Source organism: Chrysemys picta, chromosome 1, assembly GCF_011386835.1.
Source record: "Chrysemys picta bellii isolate R12L10 chromosome 1, ASM1138683v2, whole genome shotgun sequence".
In the NCBI taxonomy this organism is placed as follows: Eukaryota; Metazoa; Chordata; order Testudines; family Emydidae; genus Chrysemys; species Chrysemys picta.
The window spans coordinates 590,341-611,785 of record NC_088791.1 but is presented as its reverse complement, the minus strand read 5'-3'; the positions used below and the strand labels follow the sequence as shown (position 1 = coordinate 611,785).

Below are 21,445 nucleotides of genomic sequence, written 5' to 3'. Positions count from 1 at the left end.
TGGGGAGAGACATTAGATTTACTAGATGATAATTGTCAGGATCACTTTTTCTTTTACCAATCCTCTGGTACCTCATTAGTCCCCCACAACGTTTAAAATACAACTGCCAATGGCTCAGTACATGTATTTGATAACTCCCAGAAGACTCTGAATCCAGGCCTGCTGCTTTGTATATGTTCCCTTTCTCTCATTAAAATCAGCTACTGAAGTAGAGGGAAGCAAATTTAACTATCTTTAAAAAGATGGTATGGTGATCCTGGGGATTACAAACCAGTGAGCCTTACTTCAATACCAGGAGAACAGGCTGAAAAAATAGAGACTTATGAGCCATCGTAATGAACGTGATATGATTGAAATTCACCAGAATGGTTCTGCCAAGGAAACTCACACCTCACTAATCTGTTACAGTTCTTTGAGCATATCTGCAGAAGACTGACTAAGAGAGACCTCCTGGATTACAGCACTGGTGTGGGCTGGAGGCCTCAGGCTGGGAGCGTCCAGAGAGGGAGGAAGGAATTCCCTGGGAGAAAAATAATTTTTAATTATGATTCCTAGGATGAGCTGGAGTGGGCATAGCATATAGACCAGAGGAGAGAAACCAAGGCAGATGCATGACTGGAAGTCAAGGGGAGTAAGGCCCTCTTGTCACAAGCACCCAGCTGAGTTAGCGGAATGGGTAGCCCGATGGTGGCTAGAGTTCAGTATTGACAATGCACATTGGAAGGAATCATTCAAACACTCACACCTTGCTGGGCTCTGACGAACCACAGAGCAGAGACCTGCGTGACACCAGGGGCAGCTCAGCGAAACATTTGCTCAAGGTGCAGCCGAACAGCCGGAAGCACAATTGAGATATGAGGCTGTCTAAGGAATGGGAGAGGAAATACTGAATGTTTAGTCGGGAGAGAACCTCGGTAAGGGACCCTGCTAGAGGAATTTTAAAACATGACTGGGCTGGAGAAGGCTGCTTGGCTGCCCCCTCTCTCACACAAAGGGGACAGCCAGTGAAATGGAAAGGCAGCACATTAAAAGTGGTACAAGTATGTCTCACACAATGTGTAGCTAGCCTGAGGACCTCTCTGCCACAAAACATCACTGAGGCCAAGGGATCAGCAGGATTCAAGAGCGGGCCAGCCATTGATGGGGAATGGGTCCCTCCCCCATCACATTAGATAGGATGTAATGAAACGTGCCCCTGGCTGCTAGGCTGGGAGAAACTCCCCGTGGGTGCACAAAAACAACAAGTATCAGAGGGGTAGCCGTGTTAGTCTGAATCTGTAAAAAGCAACAGAGGGTCCTGTGGCACCTTTGAGACTAACAGAAGTACTGGGAGCATAAGCTTTCGTGGGTAAGAACCTCACTTCTTCAGATGCAAGTAATGGAAATCTCCAGAGGCAGGTATATATCAGTGTGGAGATAACGAGGTTAGTTCAATCAGGGAGGGTGAGGTGCTCTGCTAGCAGTTGAGGTGTGAACACCAAGGGAGGAGAAACTGTTTCTGTAGTTGGATAGCCATTCACAGTCTTTGTTTAATCCTGATCTGATGGTGTCAAATTTGCAAATGAACTGGAGCTCAGCAGTTTCTCTTTGGAGTCTGGTCCTGAAGTTTTTTTGCTGTAAGATGGCAACCTTTACATCTGCTATTGTGTGGCCAGGGAGGTTGAAGTGTTCTCCTACAGGTTTTTGTATATTGCCATTCCTGATATCTGACTTGTGTCCATTTATCCTCTTGCGTAGTGACTGTCCAGTTTGGCCAATGTACATAGCAGAGGGGCATTGCTGGCATATGATGGCATATATAACATTGGTGGATGTGCAGGTGAATGAGCCGGTGATGTTGTAGCTGATCTGGTTAGGTCCAGTGATGGTGTTGCTGGTGTAGATATGTGGGCAGAGTTGGCATCGAGGTTTGTTGCATGGGTTGGTTCCTGAGTTAGAGTTGTTATGGTGCGGTGCGTGGTTGCTGGTGAGAATATGCTTAAGGTTGGCAGGTTGTCTGTGGGCGAGGACTGGCCTGCCTCCCAAGGTCTGTGAAAGTGAGGGATCATTGTCCAGGATGGGTTGTAGATCACTGATGATGCGTTGGAGAGGTTTAAGCTGAGGACTGTAGGTGATGGCCAGTGGAGTTCTGTTGGTTTCTCTTCTGGGCCTGTCTTGTAGCAGGAGGCTTCTGGGTACACGTCTGGCTCTGTTGATTTGTTCCTTTATTTCCTTGTGTGGGTATCGTAGTTTTGAGAATGCTAGGTGAAGATCTTGTAGGTGTTGGTCTCTGTCTGAGGGGTTGGAGCAGATGCGATTGTACCTCAGTGCTTGGCTGTGAGACAGACAGAGACCAACACCTACAAGATCTTCACCTAGCATTCTCAAAACTACGATACCCACACAAGGAAATAAAGGAACAAATCAACAGAGCCAGACGTGTACCCAGAAGCCTCCTGCTACAAGACAGGCCCAGAAGAGAAACCAACAGAACTCCACTGGCCATCACCTACAGTCCTCAGCTTAAACCTCTCCAACGCATCATCAGTGATCTACAACCCATCCTGGACAATGATCCCTCACTTTCACAGACCTTGGGAGGCAGGCCAGTCCTCGCCCACAGACAACCTGCCAACCTTAAGCATATTCTCACCAGCAACCACGCACCGCACCATAACAACTCTAACTCAGGAACCAACCCATGCAACAAACCTCGATGCCAACTCTGCCCACATATCTACACCAGCAACACCATCACTGGACCTAACCAGATCAGCTACAACATCACCGGCTCATTCACCTGCACATCCACCAATGTTATATATGCCATCATATGCCAGCAATGCCCCTCTGCTATGTACATTGGCCAAACTGGACAGTCACTACGCAAGAGGATAAATGGACACAAGTCAGATATCAGGAATGGCAATATACAAAAACCTGTAGGAGAACACTTCAACCTCCCTGGCCACACAATAGCAGATGTAAAGGTTGCCATCTTACAGCAAAAAAACTTCAGGACCAGACTCCAAAGAGAAACTGCTGAGCTCCAGTTCATTTGCAAATTTGACACCATCAGATCAGGATTAAACAAAGACTGTGAATGGCTATCCAACTACAGAAACAGTTTCTCCTCCCTTGGTGTTCACACCTCAACTGCTAGCAGAGCACCTCACCCTCCCTGATTGAACTAACCTCGTTATCTCCACACTGATATATACCTGCCTCTGGAGATTTCCATTACTTGCATCTGAAGAAGTGAGGTTCTTACCCACGAAAGCTTATGCTCCCAAAAACAACAAGGAGTCCGGTGGCACCTTAAAGACTAACGGATTTATTTGGGCATAAGCTTTCGTGGGTAAAAAACCTCACTTCGCTTATGCCCAAATAAATGCGTTAGTCTTTAAGGTGCCACTGGACTCCTTGTTGTTTTTGTGGATACAGACTAACACGGCTACCCCCTCATACTTGTCCCCATGGGAGGTTATTCCAGACTTGCCCATTAAGGAATTTTTTGCTCCTTCCCCTGAAGCAGCTGGTGCTGGGCCTCGTGAGCCAGGAGATGGGCCCTGGGCTGCTCCTAGCTGGTCATCCCCAGGTATTCCCTTAGATGCCCTTCACCAACAGCCATGCTGATCAGGCTTCTTTGGTCAAACTGCTTTTCCTCTGTGCAGGCCAGTTTGCTAAAGCAGTGCAGTCCCTCGAGGATCACTGTGATTTCAGCCTGGCCGTCCTCACTCATTAACAGGCCATTCATTGGGCTACACCTCGCCTCGTCTGGGCACCCGAGCAGGCTCCAGCTCTGAGCCAGGCCCCTCGGCGGGGGCAATTCCCGGGGTCCCCGCACCTCGCCTCATCTGGGCACCTGGACAGGCTCCAGCAGCCAGCCCCCTCGCCAGCTGGGGTTCCTGGGCCGGGGGCTCTGCGCCGGGGCACTGTTACTGACCACTGCTAGGTGTTGCAGTAACACCATGAGAGAAGCCAGGCCAAGGGCCCAGTCCGCCAAGCACAGCACAACCCCCCACCCTGCCAGGAGCTTCCCGTCTGCAAGCACTATCCGAAAGAGCCTTCCTCAAGGCTGCCCCCCCCGCCCGCCCAGCTGGCCAGGGGGACAGGGAGAGACCAACAACCCCTGCCCAGCCAGCACCAGCCAGACAGCCTGCCTGAGACCCTGCAGGCACAAAGCAGAGACAGCCCCTCACCATCCCAGCTTCCTGCAGGCCCCAAGAGCCCCCCGCAGCCCCGGGTATCACTCCCCACCTTCCCCAGCCACCATTCCACTGGGAGGCAAAGGCCCCCACCCAGCCCCCAAAGCCTGCCACACAGGACCAAGGCCTGAATCCACGGCACTCTGTACCTGGGCCAGGGCGGGCTGCAGCCTGGCGTCCCTGCCCGGGCGAGCACGTCACTCATTGACCGGAGGCCAAGGGGCCCAGGCTGGGCGGTGAGGTCAGTGATTTCAGACTGGGTGGAAGGCAGGCACTGGGTGGGAGTCCCGGGAGCAGTGTCTCCCCATGGGGGGAGGACTGAGGGCGTGCGGCCACGATCGCCTCTCCTCTAAGCACAGACACTGCGTGGCCGTTGGGACTCAAGGGCTTTTCCTCTGTCACTCTCCCGCTAATCCAAGGGCTCGGGGCTGGCGTATCCTGCCAGACGCCCAGTCAGCTGGTGGCCAAGGGCACCTCCACACTCAGCCGGGGCAGAGATGGAGCCCAGGCACACGGAGCAGCCGGCTCTGTGCTCTGTATCAGGACGAATACAATGCAGGAGCGGGGCTGTTTGCTGTGGCACCGGCCCAGCTCCACGTGAGCTGTGTCCCTGCCTGCCCTTGTCCTTTGCTCTCCCTCATGCAGCTCCCTGTCAGAGGGCACAACTCACCTAGGGCGAGCCGCGCATTGGCCACCCCAGCAGGGGGCGCTAGCAGTGCGGGAGGCTCCCTGGGCTGCGTGGCTGGGCGCATGCTGAGCAGGGACCCCCGGCCTCACTGGAGACGTGTTATTCTGCAGTGGGCAGGAGGGACATGGCCGGGGAAGCTGGTAACGGCTCTCCAGGCTCCCTCTCACACAGGAAAGGAAGCGTGTTTCACGCCCCCAGAGGAGGGGCTGCCCAGCATCTTCCCCCGCTCCTGCAGGCTGGTCTGGGAGAGCAGGTCTTGCGCCCCGGGTGGAGGGCTGCTAGCCCTGGGGCTGGGATCTCCAGTGTCCAGGACATCCTGCTCTGGGCACATTCTGGTCCTTCAGTAACACTCAACAAAGTCTGAAAAGCACCAGTCCACCAGGGGCCAAGGCAGCTGGGAGCCAAGCGAGATTTGGGCCAGCACCGGGTGGCCATGATGCCTGAGGTAAACGGACCCTCTGCCGGGCAGGGAGGAGAGACCTTCGCTCGCAGAGGGGGCAGCAAACCGCACGACAGCTTCCAGGGGGCACTGTGCTTGGGGGCCTTGCATCGTGGAGCAGCAAAGAGATGGTCCCTGGCTACGCAGCTCTGGGGAGACACCCCCAGGCCCTGTGCTCAGCTCCAGGCATCTCCGTCTCAGACAGACTGACCGACCAGCTGGAGGGGGAGCCGAGAGGAGTCCTGGGAATGCTGCGGGCCGGGGGCCGAGTGAGATCCAACCCAGTCTAGCCTGGCTCCAAGACAACTGGAGGGGACCTGAGCAGACTCTGCCAGCACCAGAGGCCAGGGAGGGAGGGCACAGTCCATGTGCTATGGATTCAGACAGTCCAAGGCTAGCAGAGACCACTGTGACCATCCAGCCTGGCCTCCTGCCTCACACAGGCCACGGGGCTGCCCCCTGCTAACTCCCTTAGCACTGCCTGGGGCCGGAGGGATGAGAACGGGGGTGATTCTGTGCTAGGGGCCCGGTTCCACCATGTGTTTGTTCCCTGGCCAGCTGGGCCCGTGAGGCGACTGCCCTAGGAACACCAGCAGGGCGCGGGAAGCAGCTGCAATCTTGGCCAGACCTGGCCTGGTGGGTAAGGCCCTGATCCTGCACCCTTTCCCACTGCCAAGGGACATTGGCACCTACCTGCCCTCCCCCAGCAGCCCGTCCTCTTGCCAGGCCTGCCCTTGCAGGATGCCAAGGTCGGTGGTGTCCCTGCTCTGCCTTGGCATAACGGACCCTCTTGTCTCTGCGTCCCAGGGCAGCTCAGACCCCTTCTCATCACTCTCTGAAGCCGCTCTGCACCACGATTCCAGGCTCCTGGCAGAATCTACAGCCAGAGGCATGGCCGCGACCTGTCCGCCCCCTGCCATCCCTCCAGGCTGTGTGACTGAGGCTCTCCGAGGCGCAGGGGAGCCCCGCCAGGGGAGCTAGGGATAAAACTCAGGGCTGGAGGAGGGTGCATGCAGCATTGCCTGGGGAACCACTGGTGGGTGGGTCTGTGTGAGATGGGGAGGCCGGGGCTGCATTCCCCTGGCCCTTCTGGGGAGGGGGCTGTATGACATAGCTAATCGAGCTGTGGGGCTGGGCTGCCCAGTGCTCTGCGCCATCCCTCCCACACCGCCCGGCCACAGCGACATCAGCAGCATTGTAGAGAGAGGAGATGAAAGCAGATCAGCAAAAGCATTGATCAGCCTTTACTGCCAGCTACAGAACGTCCTCCAAAGCCTGATGGGTAATTCCACGGCCAATTGATTTTCCTTCTCTCTGCTTGCCAAGGTTAGGGGGTCGCCAGGGACGTGCGGCTGATTAAAGGGAAAGTCCTGTCACTTTCAGCTCAGTGGAACATATCTACTGCCCAGGCTCATTGGAGCTGAAGGCAAGGAAGCCCTGGGTGAGCCACCAGGCACTCTCTGCTGCTGGGGAGTGAAAGGAGCGAGGGAGGCCTCATCAGTTCCGCGGTGCTGCTGAGATGGTCGGGCCAGGCGAGGAGAGGCCCAGGGGAATCTCTTCTCTGCAAAGCCAGGTGCTTTCTGTGCGAGAACCTCCCAAGAGAACTCTAGGGTCCCAGCAGCACGGGCCATGGATCAGGGAGCCCAGACTCCCACCAGGACTAGCAGCTCTGGGGACAGAGACCACGTGTCGCGGGCTGGGCCAGCCACATGTAGCTCCCAAGGCCTGGAGCCAGCCTCCGCTAGTAGCACTCCAGTAGAGACGGTAGAGCCGCTGCACCGGTACCTGGGCCGTTGATCGGTATGCCCTAGGGAGCTGGAGGCTCCTCCGGCACTCCTGGGAGCAAGGAGTCCCCTAAGTGGAAAGGTCCCTACTGCGACGGCAGGATGGGACGGAGAAAGCACCGTAGTTACTGTAGCCCTGCCAGGGCTCTGGGGATGCTCAGGAGAGTTGCGTCTGCCTCCACCCTCCCAGAGCTCTCAATCACAGCACCCCTCTGGGCCCCAGGGACACTGGAAGCAGGGACAGGATTTGGGGGTCAAACCTGGCTTTACCTCCCGGGCTGGAAAGTCTATCCCCATCCAGCACGGCCCCAGGGACAGTGATGGGGGGAGGGGCTCTGCTCCAGCAGTCCCAAAACAAGGCCTTTAGCACCTCACTCTCCCTCTGCTCTCAGCAGGACGGAGGAGGCGACAGCAGCACCTGCCCTGCACCATGTGTCACGGAGTGTGGGGGAGTCAGGGCCCTGCACCCTCACTTCCTGCGATTCACCGGGACTCTCAGCCAGCCAGTAAAACGGAGGGGTTATTAGACAAAGGAACACAGTCCCAAGCAGAGCTTGTAGGTACAACCAGGACCCCTCAGTCAGGTCCCTCGGAGGGGGACAGGGAGCTTAGACCCCAGCCTTGGGGTTCCCTCCGTTCCCCCAGACAGCTCCCAACTGAAACCCCCTCCAGCCGTCTCACCCAGCCTTCCCCGGCTCCTTCCCCAGCCTTTGTCCAGTCTCCCGGGCAAAGGTGTCACCTGGCCCCAACCCCCCTCCTGGCTCAGGTTACAGGCTCAGGTATCATCCCTCAAGTGAAGTCACCCCTGCTCTCCCATCCCCCATGCAGACAGTCCCAGTAAAATTAAACGACATTCCCAGGTCAAATCCGCCCCACTCCCTGCTCCATCACTTCTCTCCCCCCTTCGAGACTGAACTGAGCGAGGTCACTCTGCCCAGTGACTGGGGAAGTTCAGGGCCCCCTCTCCGGGACAATGCGTCCGCTATCAGGTTGTCACTTCCCTTCCCATGGACCATGTCCATGTCATAATCCTGCAGGAGCCGGCTCCACCTCAGGAGCTTGGCGTTGGCTCCTTTCATCTGGTGCAGCCAGGTCAGGGGAGAGTGGTCGGTGTGCACGGTGAAGTGTCGCCCAAAGAGATATGGCTCTAGTTTCTTAAGGGCCCACACCATGGCCAGACATTCCTTCTCGATGGCTGCGTAGTTCTGCTCCCGGGGTAGCAACTTCTTGCTCGGGTACACGATCGGGTTTCTCTCCCCCTTTTCATCCTCCTGCATTAACACCGCCCCCAGTCCCGTGTGTGAGGCGTCGGTGAACACCATAAAGGGCTTGTCAAAGTCTGGGTTTGCCAGAACTGGGCCACTGACCAGAGCCTCCTTCAGCGCCCGGAGAGCCTCCTGGAACTCCTCGGTCCAGACCACCTTGTCTGGCTTCCCCTTCTTGCACAGCTCAGTGATGGGGGCGGCTATGGCGCTAAAGTGGGGCACGAACCTTCGATAGTATCCCACCATCCCAATAAAGGTTTGGACCTGCTTTTTGGTTTGTGGAGCGGACCAGTCTCTGATCAACTCCACTTTGTCTGGTTCCGGCTTTAGGCAGCCGCTCCCCACCCGGTCACCTAGGTAGGATACTTCAGCCATCCCCACCTTGTACTTCTCAGCTTTTACGGTCAGCCCAGCCTCCGGGAGTCGGTCCAGCCTCCCAGCACTTGTTTAACCTGGGACACCTGGTCCTCCCAGGTTTGGCTAAAGACACAGATGTCATCAATATACGCCACGGCAAAACTCTCCATCCCCCTCAGTAGCTGATCCACCAGGCGCTGGAAGGTGGCCGGCGCTCCCTTGAGGCCGAAAGGCAGGGTCAGGAACTCATAGAGCCCCAGAGGGGTGATAAAGGCCGATTTCAGCCTGGCATCTGCATCCAGCAGCACTTGCCAGTAGCCCTTTGTAAGATCCATGGTGGTAAGGTACCGAGCACCTCCCAGCTTGTCTAGGAGCTCGTCAGGCCTGGGCATGGGGTAGGCATCGGCTACAGTGATGGCATTGAGCTTCCGATAGTCCACACAGAACCAGATCGACCCGTCCTTTTTGGGGACCAGCACCATCGGCGAGGCCCAAGGGCTGGAAGACAGCTGGATCACCCCCAAAGCCAGCATGTCCCCGACCTCTCTTTCCAGGTCCTGAGCAGTTTTCCCTGTGACTCGGAAGGGGGAGCATTTTATAGGGGGATGCGATCCTGTCTGCACCCGGTGGACAGTCAGATTAGTGCGTCCAGGCTGGTTGGAAAACAGCTGTCGGTACAGATGCAGCACCCCTCTGATCTCAGCTTGCTGGGCAGGGGTTAGCCGATCCGAGAGGGGAATTGTTTCCAGGGGGGAGCCAGCTCTTGTCCCAGGGAATAGATCTACTAAAGGGTCATCTCCTGCTCCTCCCAGTGTCCACACACGGCCAACACCACATTCCCCCATCATAATATGGCTTCATCATATTCACATGGTACACCCGGTGGTGGTGCGCCCGGTTCGACAGCTCCACCACATAGTTTACCTCATTTAGTTGCTTGACAACCTTGAAGGGTCCTTCCCAGGCGGCCTGTCGTTTGTTTTTTCTCATGGGGATGAGAACCATCACCTGATCCCTGGTAGTGTAGGAGAGGGCCCGTGCCATGCAGTCATACCAGACCTTCTGCTTCCTCTGGGCTTGTGACGATGCGGTTCAGTTGGCGAGACCCAACTGAGAGTGCCAATTCAGGACAAATTGCTAAAACAGGGCAGTTACAGCCCAAGGCTGGGGTTTCTCCACCTCTAAGGCAAACCAAACCAGCCAGACAAAGAGGACTTTGCTTTCACCCCACTGGCTAACCACAAGTCATACAAACAATTCCTTTAGACACTCCAGTTTCCCAGTATCACCATCAGTGCCACTCGTTATGGGGACAAATGGTTATGAAAACCAATATCCCAATATACACAAAAAAGGTTCTCTCGATCCCAAAGGACCAAGCCCCAGACCCAGGTCAATATACAACTCAGATCTTTCCCACAAATCACGCTGTTGCCAATCCTTTAGAATCTAAAATCTAAAGGTTTATTCATAAAAGGAAAGAGATAGAGATGAGAGTTAGAATTGGTTAAATGGAATCAATTACATACAGTAATGGCAAAGTTCTTGGTTCAGGCTTGCAGCAGCGATGGAATAAACTGCAGGTTCAAATCAAGTCTCTGGAATACATCCCCAGCTAGGATGGGTCATCAGGCCTTTGTTCAGAGCTTCAGTTTGTAGCAAAGTCCCTCCAGAGATAAGAAGCAGGATTGAAGACAAGATGGAGATGAGGCATCAGCCTTATATAGTCTTTTCCAGGTGTAAGAACACCTCTTTGTCCTTACTGTGGAAAATTACAGCAAAATGGAGTCTGGAGTCACATGGGCCAGTCCCTGCATACTTTGCTGAGTCTCAAAGCATATTTGCCTTCTCTCAATGGGTCCATTGTATAGCTGATGGTCCTTAATGGGCCATCAAGCAGGCTAGGCAGAGCTAACACCAGCTTGTCTGGGATGTCACCCAACAGCATAGCATAAGTTTGAAATACAGACAGTATAGAGCCAATATTCATAACTTCAACTACAAAACTGATACTGGTTATGATTATGCTGTCTCTATGTGTGTAAACCATAACCTTGTCTAAGACACCCCATTTGACCCCTTTATACAAGATTTGGGTGCCACTACAGTACCTTGGTTGCAACAATGATCTATATGGTCCCAGATTATATCAATAATGTCACAGGGCTGTGGCCAGATTCACCTTGGCCAAGCCCATGAGCTCAGCAAGTCTTTCTCGGAAGGTCAGGACATCCTCCACCACTGATTCTCCATCGGGAGTGGCATTCCCCTCCCATTCGTCTCTCATCAGGTCCAGGGGCCCCCTTACCATCCTGCTGTATAACAGTTTGAAAGGCGAAAACCTGGTAGACTCCTGGGGCACTTCCCTGTACGCGAACAGCAGGTGAGGTAAGTACTTGTCCCAGTCCTGCGGGTGCTGGTTCATAAAGGTTTTCAGCATCATCTTTAGTGTCCCCTTGAACCTCTCCACCAGCCCGTTGGATTGCGAGAAACTGGAGCCTGTCTGCACGATCAGCCCTGTGCAGCTCGCAAGCGTTCTCAAAGGCATTCAGGAAGTCATCTATGTCCTTCCCTTCCTTACGCTGGGCCAGGACGCACTTATCAAATCTCCATGCAGTCCTGCTTCCCTCATCACTCACCGCAGCCGGGGGCTCACTGCTCCTCAGCCTTGCCAACTCCAGCTCATGCTGTCTCCGTCTCTCTTCATGCCGTCTCTGTTTCTCTTTCTCTGCCAGTTCCTGCTGCTTCAACTCTAGCTCTTTCAGTTTTATCTCCCTCTCTCATTCCAGCCGCCTCAGCTCAGGGATGGGGAGCTCCGCCGGGAGGATCCCCTGCTGGCTGCAGGGATCACGGTGCCCTCGGTATTCACTGGGCTCCTCCCAGGCCCTCCCCTAGGCATAGGTAGGAGCAGGGCTGGCTTTAGGCCGATTCAGCCAATTCGGTTGAATTGGGCCCCGCGCCAAGAGGGCCCCGCGCTGCAGCTGTCCACCCCGCCCCCAGCTCACTTCCCCCTCAGCCCCTCCCCTGCACGCCCCGCCCCCTCCCCTGCTTCCCGCGAATCTCTGAAAAGAAGCAGGGGCGGGCCGGCAGCACAAGGTAAGCTGGGGTGGTGGGGGCGCGAGAAGGGCTCCGGGGGGGCGCGGCCCGTTCCCGCAGACCCCAGCGGCTCTGGCCCGGCTTGGCTCCAGCCCAGCCCCCGCGGCGCGGCTCGGGTCCCCCCCCCCCCCGGCGCGGCCCCCGCAGCTCGGGTCGGCTTTGGCCCGGCCCGGTCCCCACGGCGCGGCTCGGGTCGTCCGTCCCCCCCCCGGCGCGGCTCGGGTCTCTCCTCGTCCCCCCCCCCCCCCCCCGGTGCGGCTCGGGTCTCTCCCCGTCCCGTCCCCCCCATCCCCTCCCGGCGCGGCGCGGCTCGGGTCTCTCCCCGTCCCATCCCCCACCCCCTGCCCGGCGCGGCGCGGCGCGGCTCGGGTCTCTCCCCGTCCCCCCCCTGCGGCGTGGCTCGATTCCTGGGGGCGGGGCTTGCAGCAAGCCCCGCCCCCAGGAATCGGGCCCCGCTCTTGCTAAAGCCGGCCCTGGGTAGGAGGGGTCCCAGGATGCCCTCGGCAGCCAACTGACCACTCCCCGCTGGGACAGACACTGGGGCCTGCGCTGCATCTGCCGGACTGCTTCCCTCAGAGACAGGGACCAGCTCCTCCGAGCGATCCTCCTCCTCCAGCTGGGCAATCACCTATTCTTTGGTGAGCCTCCCACTGCGCAGCCCCCTCTGCCTGCACAGCTCCCCCAGGTCACACTTAAGGCGCTTCTTATACATCTTCCCGCAGGCCACTCGCAGGCCTGGGTGCTCTCAGCTCCCCACCGTTTCCCCACCCCTAGTGTGCCAGCCCCTCTCCAGGTCACTACCTCTCTCCCAGGGTCAAGCCGAAGACTCCTCCGCCCCTCAGCCTGCTCACCACAGTACCCGGGCGCTGTGATGTAGCAGAAAGTAGTTATCACAGTCCCCGGGTACCCCCAGCACTGGAACACGACTGCGTCCCCTTGGCTACGTCACAGCCCCCGGGTACCCCCAGCACTGAGACACGACTGCGTCCCCTCGGCTACGTCACAGCCCCTGGAACCCCCCAGCGCTGAGACACGACTGCGTCCCTTCTGCTGTACCACAGTCCCGTGTACCCCCAGCACTGAGACACGACCGCGTCCCCTTGGCTACATCACAGCCCCCAGGTACCCCCCAGCGCCGAGACACGACTGCATCCCCTCGGCTATGTCACAGTCCCTGGGTACCCCCAGCGCTGAGACACGACCGCGTCCCCTTGGCTACATCACAGCCCGCAGGTACCCCCAGCGCTGAGACACGACTGCATCCCCTCGGCTATGTCACAGTCCCTGGTGTGACAATGCGGTTCTGGCGGAACCCAACTGAGAGTGCCAACTCAGGACAAATTGCTCAAACAGGGCAGTTACAGCCCAAGGCTGGGGTTTTTTCCACCTCTAAGGCAAACCAAACCAGCCAGGCTAGGAGGACTTCGGTCTCACCCCCTGGCTAACCGCAAGTCTCACAAGCAATCTCCTAGACACTCCAGTTTCCCAGTATTACCACCAGTGCCACTCGTTATGGGGACAAATGGTTATGAAAACCAATACCCCAGTAAAAGAAAAAGGTTCTCCTGATCCCAAAGGACCAAGCCCCAGACCCAGGTCAACATACAAATCAGATCTTACCCACAAATCACGCTGTTGCCGATCCTTTAGAATCTAAAATCTAAAGGTTTATTCATAAAAGGAAAAAGATAGAGATGAGAGTTAGAATTGGTTAAATGGAATCAATGACATACAGTAATGGCAAAGTTCTTGGTTCAGGCTTGCAGCAGCGATGGAATAAACTGCAGGTTCAAATCAAGTCTCTGGAACATCCCCCGCTGGGATGGGTCCTCAGTCCTTTGTTCAAAGCTTCAGCTTGTAGCAAAGCCCCTCCAGAGATATGAAGCAGAATTGAAGACAAGATGGAGATGAGGCATCAGCCTTATATAGTCTTTTCCAGGTGTAAGAACACCTCTTTGTCCTTACTGTGGAAAATTACAGCAAAATGGAGTCTGGAGTCACATGGGCCAGTCCCTGCATACTTTCCTGAGTTACAAGGCGTATCTGCCTTCTCTCAACGGGTCCATTGTATAGCTGATGGTCCTTAATGGGCCATCAAGCCGGCTAGGCAGAGCTAACACCATGTTGTCTGGGATGTCACCCAGCAGCATAGCATAAATTTGAGATGCAGATAGTATAGAGCCAATATTCTTAACTTCAACTACAAAATTGATACATACATATAGACAGCATAATTATAACCAGTAAACCATAACCTTGTCTTAGACACCCCATTTGACCCCCTTTATACAAGATCTGGGTGCCACTACAGGACCTTGGTTGCAACAATGATCTATATGGTCCCAGAGTATATCAATAACGTCACACCTGGGTACCCCCAGCACTGAGACACGACCACGTCCCTTCTGCTGTACCATAGCCCCGCGTACCCCCAGCACTGAGAGATAACTGCATCCTCTCAGCTACATCACAGCCCCCGGGACCCCCCAGCGCTGAGACACGACCGCGTTCCCTCGGCTACATCACAGCCCCCAGGTACCCCCAGCGTTGAGACACGACTGCATCCCCTCAGCTATGTCACAGCCCTCGGGACCCCCCAGCGCTGAGACACGACCGCGTCCCCTCGGCTACGTCACAGCCCCCGGGTACCACCAGCGCTGAGACATGACTGCTTCCCCTCGGCTACGTCATAGCCCCCAGCAGGGCTCTCCCTACCCATATGCAAAGTACGCAGCTGCAAATTTCCTGGTGCCCTGCGCAGATGCGTGCTGCTCCAGCCCTGCTCTGCCCCAGCCCCGCCTCTTCCCACCCCTGCTCTGCCCCAAAGCCCCCGCCCCTGATCCGTCCCTGCCCCGCCCCCACTCCACCCCTTCCCCAAAGCCCCCGCCCTGCTCCATCCCCGCCCTGCCCCTGTTCCACCCCAGCCCTGCTCCCACTCCCCTGAGGACTGCTGCAGGGCCGGGCTTGCACTCGCCAGCGGCGGGAAGAGCAGTGACCTGGCCCCAGCCGCACCACTGGTGAGTGCTGGGGGGCGGTTCCCTCCTGCCCCCCAAGCCAGCCCGCAGAGGCCTGAGGTGAACCTCCTCGCCCCCCGGAGACTTGGGGCCCCACACACACGCCCCGTGGGGGGGCTGCGTACGGTCCCAGAATAGCTTGGGATGGCCCTGGCCCCTGGGTACTTCCAGCAGTGAGACACGACTGCGGCCCCTCGGCTACGTCAGAGCCCCTGGGAACTCCCAGCAAGGAGACATGATAAATCGGAAGGAAAGGGTTTAGAATTTGAAAGTGGAAGACAGCTTGTATGAAAGCGATCATGAAATGAGAGTTCACGATTCTAAGGAATGGTAGGAGGGAAAACAGCACAATAAAGATAATGGATTTCAAGAATGCTGCCTTTAGTAAACTCCAGGAGTTGGTAGGTAAGAACCCTGGAAAGCAAGTCTAAGGGTAAAATAGTTCAAAAGAGTTGGCAGTTTTTCAAATAGACATTATTAAGATTACAATAGCAAATCATCCCACTGCGTAGGAAAGAGGAAGTATGGCAAGAGACCACCCTGGCTTAACCAGGAGATCTTCAATTATCTGAAACTCAAGAGTCTGAGTAAAAGTGGAAACTAGGTCAAATTACAAAGGATGAATATAAAAAACCCACAAGCATGTAAGGACAAAATTAGAACGGCCCAGGCCCCAAATGAGATTAAACTAGCTAGAGACATAAAGAGTTGTGATGGGGAGTCTGCCCCACACTGGCATGCAAGGGGTTAATAGGACCCTAGGGAGGCTGTGCAGGAAACTTCCAATGGGAGAGGGGCTGCAAGGAACAGCCAGTCATGGCCCAGAAGGCCCACATAAGAAGAGCCGCAAGGCAGAGCAGAGTCAGTTACTCCCTGGAGCTCACAGAGGGAGAACTGGGTGCCTGGCAGGCAGAAGGAAGCTAGCACGCTGGACAGATCAGTGCTGCTAGCAGGGACAGAGGGAGCAGGAGACAGCTCCTGGCTGGCTGCTGGGATTTGCAGGCTGAGGCCCTGAGGCAAGGGCGAAGAGGCTGCAGTCGCCACTAGGGAAGTGGCAGGACAGCTGGACCACAACAGTTGCCCCCGGAAAGGGGGAGCACAGATCATGGCACGGCCGGAGGGCTGTGTCATGAAGAAAACGCTGTGGTCCTTGGAGTGTCCTAGGTCCCAGAGCAGAAATGATGGCAGGCAAGGCACCACCAGGAGTTGGCGTACCGACCTGCAGAGCTAATCCCTCAGATGACCAGCAGGAGGCACCAGCATGATGACTGGAGACCCATTACAAGGGTAACAAGAAAACATTCTACAACTACATTAGAAGCAAGAGGAAGACCTAGGACAGAGTAGGCCCATTACTCAATGAGGGGGGAAAGCAATAACCGAAAATGTGGAAATGGCAGAGGCACTAAATGCCAGTTTTGTTTCGGTTTGCACCAAAAAGGTTAGTAGCAATTGGACATCTAACTTAATGAATGCCAGTGAAAATGAGATACGATCAGACGCTAAAATAGGGAAAGAACAAGCTTAAAAATTACTTAGACAAGTTAGATGTCTTCAAGTCACCAGGACCTGATGAAATACATCCTAGAACAGTGGTTCTCAACCAGGGGTACATCAACTCATCTAGATATCTGCCTAGTTTTGCAATAGGCTATATAAAAAGCACTAGCGAAGTCAGTACAAACTAAAATTTCATAGAGACAATGACTTGTTTATATTGCTCTGTATACTATACACTGACATGTAAGTACAATATTTATATTCCAAATGATTTATTTTATGATATGGTATAAAGGAGAAAGTTGGCAATTTTTCTGTAGTAGTGTGATGTGACGTTTCTGTATTTTTATGTCTGATTTTGTAAGCAGGTAGATTCTAAGTGAGGTGGAACATGGGGTACGCAAAACAAATCAGACTCCTGAAAGGGGTACGGTTGTCTGGAAAGGTTGAGAGCTACAGTCCTAGAATGCTCAAGGAGCTATCTAGGGCAATATCTGAGCCATTAGCGATCATCTTTGAAAACCCATGGAAGACTGGAGAGATTCCAGAGGAATGTAAGAGGGCAAATATAGTGCCAATTTATAAAAAGCGGAATAAGGACAACCCAGGGAATTACAGACCAGTCAGCTTAGCTTCAGCACCCCGAAAGATAGCATGGATTTGTCAAGAACAAATCATCTCAAACCAACTGATAGCTTTCTTTGACAGGGTAACAAGCCTTGTGGAGAGGGGGGAAGCGGCAGATGTGGTATAATTTGACTTTCACAAGGCTTTTGATACTGTCTTGCATGACCGTCTCATACACAAACTAGGGAAATGCAACTTAGATGGAGCTACTATAAGGTGGGTGCAAAACTGGTTGGAAAACCGTTCCCAGAGAGTAGTTATCAGTGGTTCACAGTCATGCTGGAAGGGCATATAAAGTGGGGTCCCGCAGGGATCAGTCCTGAGTCCAGTTCTGTTCAATATCTTCATCAGTAATTTAGATAATGGCATAGAGAGTACACTGCTAAAGTTTGCAGATTATAACAAGCTGGGAGGGGTTGCAAGTACTTTGGGGGATAGGATTAAAATTCAAAATGATCTGGACAAACTGGAGAAATGGTCTGAAGTAAATAGGATGAAATTCAATAAGGACAAATGCAAAGTACTCCACTTAGCAAGGAACAATCAGTTGCACACATACAAAATGGGAAATGACTGCCTGAGAAGGAGTACTCCGGAAAGGGATCTGGGGGTCATAGTGAACCACAAGCTAAATAGGAGTCAACAGTGTAACACTGTTTTTTAAAAAAAGGGGAACATCATTGTGGGATGTATAAGCAACAGTGTTTTAAGCAAGACAGGAGAAGTAATTCTTCCGCTCTACTCCGCGCTGATTAGGCCTCAACTGGAGTATTGTGTCCAGTTCTGGATGCCACATTTCAGGAAGGATGTGGACAAATTAGAGCGAGTCCAGAGAAGAGCAACAAAAATGATTAAAGGTCTAGAAAACCAACTGTCAGGGAAATTGAAAAAATTGGGTTTGTTTAGTCTGGAGAAGAAAAGACTTGGAGGGAGTTTGGGTGCAGGAGGGGGCTCCGGGCTGGGGAAGTGTGTTGGGGTGCAGGAGGGGTATGGGGTGCTGGCTCTGGGAGGGGGTTGAGGGCTGGGGCAGCGGCTTGAGGTGCAGGAGGGGGTTCAGGTGCAGGAGGGGATATGGGGTGTTGGCTCCAGGAGGGGGCTAAGGGCTGGGGGTTGGGTTGCAGGCTCCCGCCAGGGGGCACTTACCTCCCAGTTGGCGGCGCAGCAGGGCTAAGGCAGGCTCCCTGCCTGCCCTGGCCCCACTCAGGCACATTGGCACCTCCTCCCCGTCATGAGCCAGGCCATCCCCCACCCTGCCAGCCAGTAGTGCACCACATGGCCACGCTGCCCCTGCGGCCTCTGGGGGGGCACGTGACTCTGCACGCTGCCACTGCCTGCAGGCATCGCCCCCACAGCTCCCATTGGCCACAGCACCCTGTTCCGGACCAATGGGAGCTGTGGGGGCGGTGCTTGCAGGCAGAAGCAGCGCACAGAGACCCCTGTCCCCCCCCACGGGGGCGTGCTGGCCACTTCCGGGAGCAGCATGGGGCCACAGCAGGCAGGGAGCTCCACTGCGTCACCGTGGCCGGAGATCGTGATTGACTGGGAAAGTCTCCCGGATTAACCAGTCAATTGCGATTGATGGGTTGGTGACCACTGTCCTAGATGGATACAATTACAATTCAGGTGTATTAAAATGCATATTGTTTGCTTGCATTCAGTTTTCCAAGCAATCCAGATCACTTTGTATTAGTGACCTGTCCTCTTTATGATTTGCCCCAGTGTTTGTGTCATCTGTAAACGTTATCAATGATGATTTTACATTTTCTTCCAGAAAAGAGTTAAATAGCAAAAGGCCAAGAACCAATCTCTGCAGGACCCCACTAGAAATGCACCTGCTTGATGATAATTCTCTGTTTACAATGACATTTTGAGACCTATCAGTTAGTCAGTTTTTAATCCACTTAATATGTGTCATGTTAACTTTAAATCATTCCAGTTTTTTACTCAAAATATCATGCAGTACCAAATCAAATACCACAAATGTCTAAGTATATTACACAGAATTACCTTTATCAACCAAACTTTTGTAATCTCATCAAAATAAAATATCCAGTTAGTTTGACGGGATCTATTTTCCATAAATCCATGTTGACTGGAATTAATACTATGCCCTCCCTTAATTCTTTATTAATCAAGTCCGGTATAAACTGATCCATTCTATTGCTGGAGATTGATGTCAGACTGACAAGCCTATAATTACCCAGGTCATCTTGTTTACCCTTTTTATATATTGACACAACATTAGCTTTCTTCCAGTTTTGCCCATTTTTTTAAGAGATTGGAAATCAAGATTAATTATCCAGTGCACTCCTCATCCAGCTCTTTTAAAACTCTTGTATGCAAGTTACTTGGATCTGCTGATTTAAAAATGTCCATCTTTAGTTGTTTCTGTTTAACATCCTCCTGAGGTACTAGTGGAATAGAAACTGTGTTATATGATGAGGCTACAGATATAGAACAAAAATATTTATTTAACACATCTGTGTTTTCTACATTATTATTAATAATTCTACCATTTCCATCTAATAATGGACCAGTACCATTGTCAGGATTATTTTAGTTCCTAATATATTTTAAAAACTGCTTATTGTCCTTAATGCTGCTGGTCATAGATTTCGCCTTGTGTCCCTTGGCTTCCCTTATCAATTTTCTACAATTCCTAGCTTCTGATTTATATTCATTACTATCAACTTCCCATTCATTCCATTTATTTTAGACAGACCTTAACTTCCCCTCTAAACCAGGTCATTTTTTGTTACCAACATGACCTGCTTCCTCAGTTTTGGCTTTCTGGGCACCTAATAAAGTTTTCTTAAACAATTGCCAAATAATATTAACATTTTTCTGATTAAACTCTTCCTCCCAGCTGATTTGGCTCATAATCATTTTCAGCTTTGTGAAATTAGCCCTTTTAAAGCACAAAGTATATTTATTACTGGTTTGGACTTGATTACTTGTACCTAAGCGACCATTCATTTTTAGTTCTGTGATCAGTTCCCCTCTATCTTTATCTGTCAAAATGAGGTCTGATATAGAATCCCCCCGTGCTGGCTGCAACACTTTGTGTGTTAGGAAATTGTCATCTGTACTGTTTAGGAATCCCCAGGGTTGAGAGTACTGGCAGCATGAGGCCTCCAGCATGTGTCACTCAAACTGAAGTTCTGTTCTGCTCAACCCGGCCAGGGATTCTGGAGGTGGCTGGAGAAACCCCTCGAGGTCCTGAGGCTCTTGTCATTTAACAGTGTTCCCAGAGGGCTGAGTGTAGCGTGACCAGATCCCGCTGGCCCTGCCGGGGATCTGCTCGTACTGACATCATATCACATCTGCCTTTGGCTGCTGAGCAGGCCAGTGTCTGAGACCTGATCCTAACACCAGCATTTCAAGAGACTTTTACATCTTCAGCACCCTCGACAGAAACGTAGGGTTAGCTCTGACCCTCCCCCCGCTCAGCCCCCCACGACTCTCACTCCCACCCGTCTGGAGACCGGGAGCTTGGGTGAGAGCAAATGTCACAGCTAGGAGCAGAACCCAGGAGTGATCTTGCTCCCAGGCCAGGCTGGGATGAAGTTTTCACAAACTTGTCATTGACCGGCAGCCGGACCCAGCCTGAAGCTCCTGACCGGGGTGTCTGGCCCACAGGGCTGGGGAGAACATGACCAGGGCTACTGGAGAACGGGCTAGTGAGGGGACCTGCCCTAGGACCCCCACTCCAACATTTGTAGTGCCAGCTCAGGACTGGTTTGGGAGCTGCAACTGTCTGTTCCCAACAGGCTTTGTGGGTGCAGCTCTCACCTGCTCCTAGTCACGGACCCAGCTCCATCCTCTGACATCTGAGCCCCAAGCTGCCGTGTGCCCTGGATCAGATCAACCGTCCCCCTCCCTCCCGACACGAATGGGAGCTGGAGTGGGCTGTATGTCTTAGCCCCTGGCAGAGATGTCTGCAATGACAGCTGCACATCGATCAGCTCCTAGGGCCAGGGCGCCCCCACCTGCCCCACCACAGGCCAGCCCAGGGCGCCCCCACCTGCCCCACCACAGGCCAGCCCAGGGCGCCCCCACCTGCCCCACCACAGGCCAGCCCAGGGCGCCCCCACCTGCCCCACCACAGGCCAGCCCAGGGCGCCCCCGCCTGCCCCACCACAGGCCAGCCCAGGGCGCCCCCACCTGCCCAGGCAGCGTAGAGAGCAGCCGCCCTTAGCGTGCACTGCAGCTGTAGCACTCCGCCTGTGCTCTGGACTGTTCCCCTAGGGAGTCCCACAGCCTCCTGCTGCACCCAAAGCTCTGGCTCTCAGTGGCAGGGAGGGAAAGGTCAGTGCTGATGGGCCGCCTGGTGCTCTGACACCCCAGTGAGCCCCAAGGGAGAGGCCACTTGTTCTTCAGGGACGGGGGTGGAAGCTGGCTGCTCTGGGGAGGCCAGAGAGGAGGTGGTGGAGAGGAAAGCAGCAGGAGGCAGAGTGGGGACAGGGAGTCTGGGGGCGCTTGCTCTCC

General features: G+C 54.0%; 1 protein-coding gene across 14 annotated transcripts in view; it reads right to left on the bottom strand.

Moving 5' to 3' along the window:
* SHANK3 (SH3 and multiple ankyrin repeat domains 3) overlaps positions 1–21,445 on the bottom strand; it is a 703,681-nt gene that overhangs the window by 620,025 nt on the left and 62,211 nt on the right. Inside the window, exon 1 of one of the 14 annotated variants that reach the window (XM_065590024.1) lies at positions 4,337–4,507. The exons of the other annotated variants lie outside the window; for them this stretch is intronic. The gene's annotated coding sequence lies outside the window, so the exon portion shown is untranslated. Of the gene's footprint in view, positions 1–4,336; positions 4,508–21,445 lie in introns of those variants that run through there. 14 annotated transcript variants of the gene reach the window in all.